The following is a 9,595-nucleotide window of genomic DNA, read 5'->3' on the forward strand; positions in this document are numbered from 1 at the left end:
TCTGTTTCTTCAACAAACACGGAAAGAAGGAAACAAATGTCCTTTAAGGACCCTTTAAGGGATATATGCCCTTCCCCTCCATTCTGTGAATCCTTTAAGGATTTTCTCTAAAGGTAAACTTGCAGGTTGAGTCCGTAATTAAGAAAGCAAATGCAATGTTGTCATTTATCTCAAGAGGCTTGGAATATAAAAGCAGGGATCTACTTCTGAAGCTTTATAAAGCATTAGTTAGGGCCCATTTAGAATACTGTGAGCAATTTTGGGCCTCACACCTCAGGAAGGACATACTGGCACTGGAGCGGGACCAGCGGAGATTCACACGGATGATCCCAGGAATGGTAGGCCTAACATACGATGAACGTCTGAGGATCCTGGGATTATATTCATTGGAGTTTAGGAGGTTCAGGGGAGATGTAATAGAAACTTACAAGATAATGAATGGCTTAGATAGGGTGGACATAGGGAAGTTGTTTCCATTAGCAGGGGAGACTAGGACCCGGGGGCACAGCCTTAGAATAAAAGGGAGTCACTTTAGAACAGAGATGAGGAGAAATTTCTTCAGCCAGAGTGGTGGGTCTGTGGAATTCATTGCCACAGAGGGCGGTGGAGGCCGGGACGTTGAGTGTCTTTAAGACAGAAGTTGATAAATTCTTGATTTCTCGAGGAATTAAGGGCTATGGAGAGAGAGCGGGTAAATGGAGTTGAAATCAGCCATGATTGAATGGTGGAGTGGACTCGATGGGCCGAATGGCCTTACTTCCGCTCCTATGTCTTATGGACCCGGTCCACTTACCGATCATTGTCAGAGTTCATGGTCTCAGAAGAAAAAATAATACGAGGGTGTGTAAGTTATTTTGGAAATATAGTTAAACAAACACAATACAATTCATAAACGAAGGTATTAAATTTAAAATAAAGAGTTGTTTTTCAATTTATGCATTCATTTTCCGAACACCTCTGGGGAGTGGGTATATTATTCTATTTTGTAGGATTATGATATATGCTCTTCCCCTCCATTCTGTGATATATGAATGGTGAATCATTCTATCCACATTGCTCCAAGCAGAAGGACACGGGCAGCATGATGGAACAGTGGTTAACACTTCGGCCTCACAGGAACCCAGGTTTGATTCTGGCTTTGGTGACTGTCTGTGTGCAGTTTTTACATCCTCCCCATGTCTGGGTGGGTTTTCTCCGGGTGCTCCAGTTTCCCCCAACAGTCCAAAGATGTGCAAGTTAGATGAATTGGTCCTACCTAAAATTGCCCCTTGGTGTCCAAAGTAGATTGGGAGAATGGACCAAGGTAGGGTGCTATTTCAGAGGGACGGTGCAGACTGAATTGACCGAATGGCCTCCTTTTGCACTGTAAGAATTCTGTGTCTATCATTTCTATGTCTATGACAGTAAGGTGCAGATGTGCAGTAGGAAGGAATCTGCTGGACATTGGCCTCTCTCCACCTTCCAAACATGTGGGGTTTTTCATACTGCAAAACACCCAGCCAATTGTGAGGTTGCAGAATAATTATGTCTTTACTTTATAATTCTATAATCTATCTGTTCTATCACATTAGGGACACTCCCTTAACTTGGCCCTTTATTAATAATGTCACTGGGGCATGTGAAATGTGTAGAATTATTGGATCAATTGCTACCAGGAACTCTTGCGTGTTTAACTAACCAGTGAACCTCTAATGTCTGTTGTCACACACACGTAGATTGAGAGGAATGGACGCGTGTGAGAATTATCCATCCTGGCATTCTCAGTGTGAACAGGACGGGTTGTATTTGGAGACAGGGTGTCCCAGTTCTCCACCCCGGGATTCTCAGTGTGGGATGTGTTTGGAGACAGGACGTCCCACTTCCCCACCCCGGGGTTCCCAGTGTGAACAGGGCGGGATGTGTTTGGAGACTGGATGTGTTTGGAGAAAGGATGTTCCCAGTTCCCTACACTGGGATTCAGTGTGAACAGGGTGGGATGTGTTTGGAGACAGGATGTTCCAGTTCCCCACCCTGGGATTCTCAGTGTGAACAGGATGGGATGTGTTTGGAGACAGGATGTCCCAGTTCCCCACCCTGGGATTCTCAGTGTGAACAGGGTGGGATGTGTTTGGAGACAGGATGTCCCAGTTCCCCACCCTGGGATTCTCAGTGTGAACAGGATGGGGTGTGTTTGGAGACGGGATGTTCCAGTTCTCCACCTTTAAAAGGACAAGGAGAGAACCAGCTCCATTGAATGGTGATGCTTTATGACATCATTCCATTCCCTGGTAAATGCCCTCACAGAATCCAGCTTATTAGTGCTGGGAGTGTTTGATGGGGCAGGGCAGAGGGAATTTTACCCTTATCAAAGCTGTGCATTACCTACTCTCTGGCACTGTTTGATGTGTCATGTAGTGGGAGTTTTCCTTTGTACCTAGCCTGGGCTGTACTTGTCCTATGAGTTTGTGATGGGATGATTTAGAGAGAACTTTCTTCTGTACCTTAGAAAACGTAGAGGGAAACTTGCATTGTTCCTGACAAGTGACTTCCACTTCAGAAGAGGTGCATTAAGTTTACTCAGAAGGCAGAGGTGAAATGAAATAAATGAAAATGAAATGAAAATCGTTTATTGTCACAAGTAGGCTTCAAATGAAGTTACTGTGAAAAGCTCCTGGTGGGCCACCTTCTTGAACCTCTTCAGTCCATGTGGTGTAGGTCTAGCCACAGCGCTGTTAGGAAGGATATTGATGCAGCAACAGCGAAGGAATGGCGATATGTTTCCAAGTCAGCTTGGCGTGGCTTGGAGGGGAACTTCCAGGAGGTGATGTTCCCATGTATCTGCTGCCCTTGCCCTTCTAGGTGAAGTGGTTGTGGGTGGGAAGAGATTCGCTCAGTAACTTATCTGCTTCATGGGTGAGAACTTTGCTGATAATGGATCCACTGCTTTTCCGAAATCCTGGACTTCATTTCAAATTGTAACAGATTGTTTCCCCCCTAACAGGTTCAATAAACATTGTGGTTTGAAGGAATTCTCTGTATCCAGACTCCATTAAACATGCTCAGAAAGTTGGAAACAATGGGCTGTTGATTTAATGTTTATTCGTTAACGTTTTGTTCTCACTGGAACGTTGGAGGTTGAGGGGGGGACCTGATAGAGGTCTCCAAAATTATGAGGGGCATAGACAAAGTGGATAGTCAGAGACTTTTTCCCAGGGCAGAGGGGTCAATTACTAGGGGGCATAGGTTTAAGGTACGAGGGGCAAGGTTTAGAGGAGATGTACAAGGCAACTTTTTTTACACAGAGGGTAGTGGGTGCCTGGAACTCGCGGCGGGAGGAGGTGGTGGAAGCAGGGACAATGGTGACGTTTAAGGGGCATCTTGACAAATACATGAATATGATGGGAATAGAAGGATACGGACCCCGAAAGTGTAGAAGATTTTAGTTTAGAAGGGCAGCACGGTCGGCGCAGGCTTGGAGCGCCAAAGGGCCTGTTCCTGTGCTGTACTTTTCTTTGTTCTTTGTATTACATAAGTCACTGCATACTGAGACCATGAGGTCATTGGATACTCAAAGGAGGACACATTAGAAAGACCTGTGAGTGTAATCAGCACATTGTTCTAAGCTGGTTCCTCTGCTCAAAGCTAGACCAGGTCAGAAGCCTCAGGCTTTTATGTACTGAACCATTTTGGTTTTAGTAATGTCTTGCTAACCTGATAATAAATTCCAACACATACTCAGATCCTCTTGCAATGACGTCCAACATACCATTTGCCTTCCTGATCACTTGCTACACCTGCTTTTGGTGACTCATGAACAAGGACAACCAGATCCCTCTGGATATCGGCACTTCCCAATCTCTCACCATTTAAGAAATACTCTACATTACCGTTCCTCCAACCAAAGAGGATAACTTCAAATGCTTTCTATACTATCACCCATTTGCCATGTTCTTGCCCATTCATTAGCCTGTATAAATCATCTTGAATCCTCCTTGCACTCTCCTCACAACGCACATTTTCACCTAGTTTTGAGTCATCAGCAAAAATGGAAATATTGCATTTGGTCCCCACATCCAAATCATTGATATAGATTGTGCATAGCTGGAGCCTGTGCCATTATACTCCCCTCACTCTTGTGTTTACTAACCTCCACTGTGGGAGTTTATCAAAAGTCTTCTGAAGATCCAAATGCACCATATCCATTGGTTCCCCTTATCTATTCTGTAGCAATATTCTTAAAGAAAATCTCCGAGCACTGTTAGAAGGACAGGGGAGTTCTCACTGCTGTCTGACTAATAGTTTACTCTCAACCGGGTAGCACGGTAGCATTGTGGATAGCACAATTGCTTCACAGCTCCAGGGTCCCAGGTTCGATACCGGCTTGGGTCACTGTCTGTGCGGAGTCTGCACATCCTCCCCGTGTGTACGTGGGTTTCCTCCGGGTGCTCCGGTTTCCTCCCATAGTCCAAAGATGTGCAGGTTAGGTGGATTGGCCATGATAAATTGCCCTTAGTGTCCAAAATTGCCCTTAGTGTTGGGTGGGGTTACTGTGTTATGGGGATAAGGTGGAGGTGTTGACCTTGGTAGGGTGCTCTTTCCAAGAGCCGGTGCAGACTCGATGGGTCGAATAGCCTCCTTCTGCACTCTAAACTCTATGAACCAATCTCACTAAAAAATCTCTGGTCATTGTCACATTGCTGTTTTTGGAGGCTTACTGTACACAGAGACATCCAAAGTTGTGAAAGGCACTATATACTACAAAGGGACTATAATACCACGTGCGGCACGGTAGCACAGTGGTTAGCACTGTTGCTTCACAGCACCAGAGTCCCAGGTTCGATTCCCAGCTCAGGGCACTGTCAGTGCAGAGTTATCTCTGCGTCAGCGTTGTTTTCCTCTGGGATTTCCGGTTTTCTCCCACAAATCCAGAAAGACATGGGGCGCGATTCTCCACCACCACGACGAAGTGGCCGCGCCTTCGTGAATGCCGTCGAGGTTCACGACGGCGCGGAATGGCCCCGGTCCCGACCGATTCAGGCCCTGACAATGGGCCAGTATCGGGGCCGCGTCATCTACCCGCGCCAGGCCTTGTCGCCCGCGTAAAAGCGGCGCCGAATAGATGACGCGGCCGGCGCCGCGTAACGGATGTCATCTGCGCATGCGCAGGTTGGCCGGCGCCAACCCGCGCATGCGTGGTTGCTGTCCTGTCCAAATCCGTCCCGGAAGAAGATAGGGGACGGATCTTGCGGGGCTGCGGAAGGAAGGAGGTCCTCCTTCAGAGAGGACGGCCCGACGATCGGTGGGCACCGATCGCGGGCCACCCCACATTCAAGGTACCCCCCGGTGCAGGATCCCCCTTGCCCCCCCACAGGCCGCCCCCCCCAGCGTTCACGCACCGCCCACGACTGTAGCGACCAGGTGTGGATGGCGCCGGGGGGAACCCGCCGTTTTGGCCTGGCCGCTCGGCCCATCCGGGCCTCAGAATCCCGGGGGTGCCGGAGAATCGCCATTTTGGGTATCTCCGGCGATTCTCCGGCCTGTGGCCCGCGAAACTCGACCAGCCTGTTCCCGCCGCTTGGGAGAATCGTGGGAGGGCGTCGGACCGCCGTCCCCGGAAATTTCGGCGTCCCAGGTGATTCTCCCAACCGGCGTGGGAGTGGAGAATCGCGCCCATGCTGTTAGGTAATTTGGACATTCTGAATTCTCCCTCCGTGTACCCAAACAGGAATGTGGCAACTTGGGGATTTTCATAGCCACTTCATTGCAGTGTTAATGTAAGCCTACGTGTGACAATAAAGATTATTATTATTATAAATGCAAAGTCTTCCAACTGCAACCCGGTTACTGTGGCTATCAGCAACAGCATAAACACTCCCCTGTTTCATTGTGAACAAGCTTCACTCCTGAATCTGATTAACAGCAGCAATAACTGTAGCATTGAACATTGCAGTTACTTGTGAACTCGCTGGTGTCTCACAAGGTTGGATGATTGAATGAACCCCTTCCCACACACAGAGCAGGTGAATGGCCTCTCCCCAGTGTGAACCTGCTGGTGTCTCAGCAGGCTTGATGACTCAGCAAATTCCTTCCCACGCACAGAGCAGGGGAAGACCACTCCCCAGTGTGAACCTGTGGTGTCTCAGCAGGCTTGATGACTCAGCAAATTCCTTCCCACGCACAGAGCAGGGGAATGACCTCTCCCCAGTGTGAACTTGCTGGTGTCTCAGCAGGGCCGATGACTCTGTGAATCTCTTTTCACACACTGAGCAGGTGAATGGTCTCTCTCCAGTGTGGACTCGTTGATGTGTCAGCAAGTGGGATGACTGAGTGAATCGCTTTCCGCATTGGGAGCATTGAAGGGTTTCTTCCCAGTGTGAATCTGCTGGTGTCGCAACATATTTGAAAATCGACTGAATCCCTTGTCGTAATGTGGGCAGGTGAATGGCCTTGTCATGGTGTGACTGTATCGATAAATATCCTGATCAGAGAGATAACAACTGAATCCCTTCTCGACACCCCCACCTTGTCCAGACAGACCTTCCCTTTTTCGGTCACACTTGTGCCTTCCCATATTGGTCGAATGGTTAAATCCAGGTCCACACGCTGAAGACATGTACAGACTGTCTGCGCTGTGAATGCTGCTCTCCCCTTCCATATGGCCAATGTTACTGAATCCTGATTAATTAAGTGACTCGGTGAGATTGATGTGGTGTCTGGGAGTCAGAGCTTCCTGTCTGCGAATCCACTCCTTGTTTAATAATTTATATCAGTATTCCTGCAAAGAAAAAAATGCAGAAATTCGGGGTGGATAGTTTTCTAACTTAACATTATTTTTGAAGCCATAAAACCGGTTCTCCCTTATCGGTGTTCAAATGAGGTCTCTCACAACACACTTTAAATTGCAACAGCAAAGGGACAGTGACCCTTTAAATATGGCGAGTACATGTCAGATCCACGCATGCTCAGTCGGTTCAAGTCAAACGGGCCGGCAAATCGCATGCGCGTTGGCCAATTCACCAACGGAAAGTGTAGGGATTCTATGGATTCTAGTGCCATCATGTTGATGAGAAATAGGAGGGGCCAAGGATAGATCCTTGGAGGACACGATGTTGAAGAGGAAAGGGAGGTTGGAGATGGGGTGGCTGTTTGCAAGGAGGTTGGGCGTCAAGGGTTGTTTTCTCAGGAAGGGCGAGGATGGTGTATTTAAAAGTGAGAGGGGCAAAACCAGAAGAGAGAGAGAACTGTTAACAATATCAGTTAATGTGGGGAAGTTGGATGGTCAGCGGTTTAGTGAGAATAGGGTCAAGGGAGCAGAAGTCAGGTCTCATAAACAAGATGAGATCAAAGAGGACATGACAGGAGATCGGAGAGAAACCAGAGATAGATCCGCGTTCACACTCAGACGAGGGGGATTTTTAGTGATAGTTTGGCCCAGTGGAGCTAGTGGAAGGGAGGGAAGCAGCAGAGGCAGCTGATCAGATTGTCCACTCACTGTAATTACTTGTGAACTCGCTGACGTGTCAGCAGGCTGGATGACTGAGTGAATCTCTTCCCACACTTGGGGCAGGTGAACGGCCTCTCCTTAGTGTGAACTCACTGATGTGTCAGCAGGCTGGATGACTGAGTGAATGTCTTCCCACACTGGGAGCAGGTGAACTGCCTCTCCCCAGTGTGAGTTTGCTGGTGTACATGGAGGTCAGATGTCTTGAACCCAGTCCCACAGTAAGAGCACCTGAACGTTTTCTCATCAGTGTGAATACGTTGATGACGCATCAGTTCCCCGGAACTTTTAAAGCACTTCACACAGTCTCGGCATTGAAAAGATTTCGCATCAGTGTGAACACGCTGATGGTGGAGCAGTTCCCGGGAACTTTTGTAGCACTTCCTGCAGTCTTGGCATTTAAATGGTCTTTTCTCATTGTGAACACTCTGGTGATTCAGCAGAGTGGATAACTGAATAAATCCCTTCCCACACCCAGCAAGTGAAAGGTCTCTCCCTAGTGTGAACCCGTTGGTGTTTCCGCATGTTTGTTGTCCTACTGAACCCACTGCCAGACACGGAGCAGGTGAACGGCCTCTCCCTAGTGTGAGTGCACTGGTGTTCACTGAGTTGAGATGACTGCTTGAACCTAGTCCCACAGTGAGAGCACCTGAACGGTCGCTCATTGGTGTGAGCACATTGATGGAGTATCAGGGTCCGGGAACATTTAAAGCACTTCCCACAGTCTGGACATTTAAAAGGTCTCTCGTCCATGTGAACTTGCTGGTGCGTCTTCAAGTCGGATGACCGAGCGAAGCCTTTCCCACACTCTGAGCAGGTGAATGGTCTCTTCCCAGTGTAAACCCGCTGGTGTCTCAGCAGTTTGGATGACTGAGCGAATCCCTTCCCACACACGGAGCAGTTGAATGGTTTCTCCCCGATGTGCACTCGCTGGTGTTGCAGCAGGCTGGGTGATCGAGAGAATCTATTCCAACAATCAGAGCAAGTGAATGACTCTCCTCAGTGTATCTGGGATGATGAATTTCCAGTTGAAATGTGGATCTGAATCCCTCCTCACATTCCCAGGGTTTCTCCTCACTGTGTACGGAGCTTTTTCCTTCCATGGTCAAAATTCACCAATATTCAGGTTCCGATCAATTCTGATCCTGATGTGATGTTTGATCTGAGTTTCCTGACTGCAAATCCTCCCCTTCTAACTCTGAAATTGATTTAAAACAGAAAAAAGGATACTGAGAGAGATCCTACAGAAACACAAAGGCAGCTTGTGAAGCTGAGCTGAATGAATCTGGTAACTTGTGGGGCCGACACTGGGAAAAAGTGACCACGAAAACTGTTGAATCTTTTGTGAAAAGTGAACTAGTTTGTTAATGTCCTTCAGGGAAGGAAACCTGCCACCTGGTCTGAGCCCACACAAGACTCAGGCCTTTGCAAGAACACAAGAAATAGGAGCAGAAGTAGACCATTCGGCCCATCGAACCTGTTCTGCCATTGAACACGATTGTGGCTGATCACAGTCTTCAATTCCACTTTCCCATTAGCTCTCTGCGTCCTTTGACTTCCTGAGAGACCAAAAATCTCACCATCTCAGCCTTCAAAATATTCATTCATGAATCATCCACAACCCTCTAGTCAGGAGAATTTTATGCGAGAAACAGAGAGAGAAAGCCAAAAATAATGAGGGAAAGGGAGAGAGAGCGAGAACAGAGGGGGACGGGAACAGGTGGCAATGGAGAGGCATTTTCTCGACCGACAACTGCACCACAATTTGACAGAATCTCCTAAACCCTTAACCTCCACCACCTGGATGAAGCAGGACAGCAGATGTGTGTGAACATCACCACCTGCAAGTTCCCTTCCAAGACACACACTGTCCAAACTTGTCTGACATCCAGTGCTGGATGAACAGAACTTTCCTCCATTTAAATATTGAGAAGACTGTCCCCTCTACAAACTCCACTCCCTTGTCACCAATTCCATCCCTGTCAAATGGTGAGGCTGATGGAAACTGTTCACAATCCCTAGACGAGCTCTTGACCACAGATCTACATCATCACCAAGATTGCCGACTTCCACCTCAGGAACACAGCTCGACTCCACCTTAGTCTCTGTTCATCT

The sequence above is a fragment of the Scyliorhinus torazame genome, chromosome 5, assembly GCF_047496885.1.
Source record: "Scyliorhinus torazame isolate Kashiwa2021f chromosome 5, sScyTor2.1, whole genome shotgun sequence".
NCBI classification, from domain to species: Eukaryota; Metazoa; Chordata; class Chondrichthyes; order Carcharhiniformes; family Scyliorhinidae; genus Scyliorhinus; species Scyliorhinus torazame.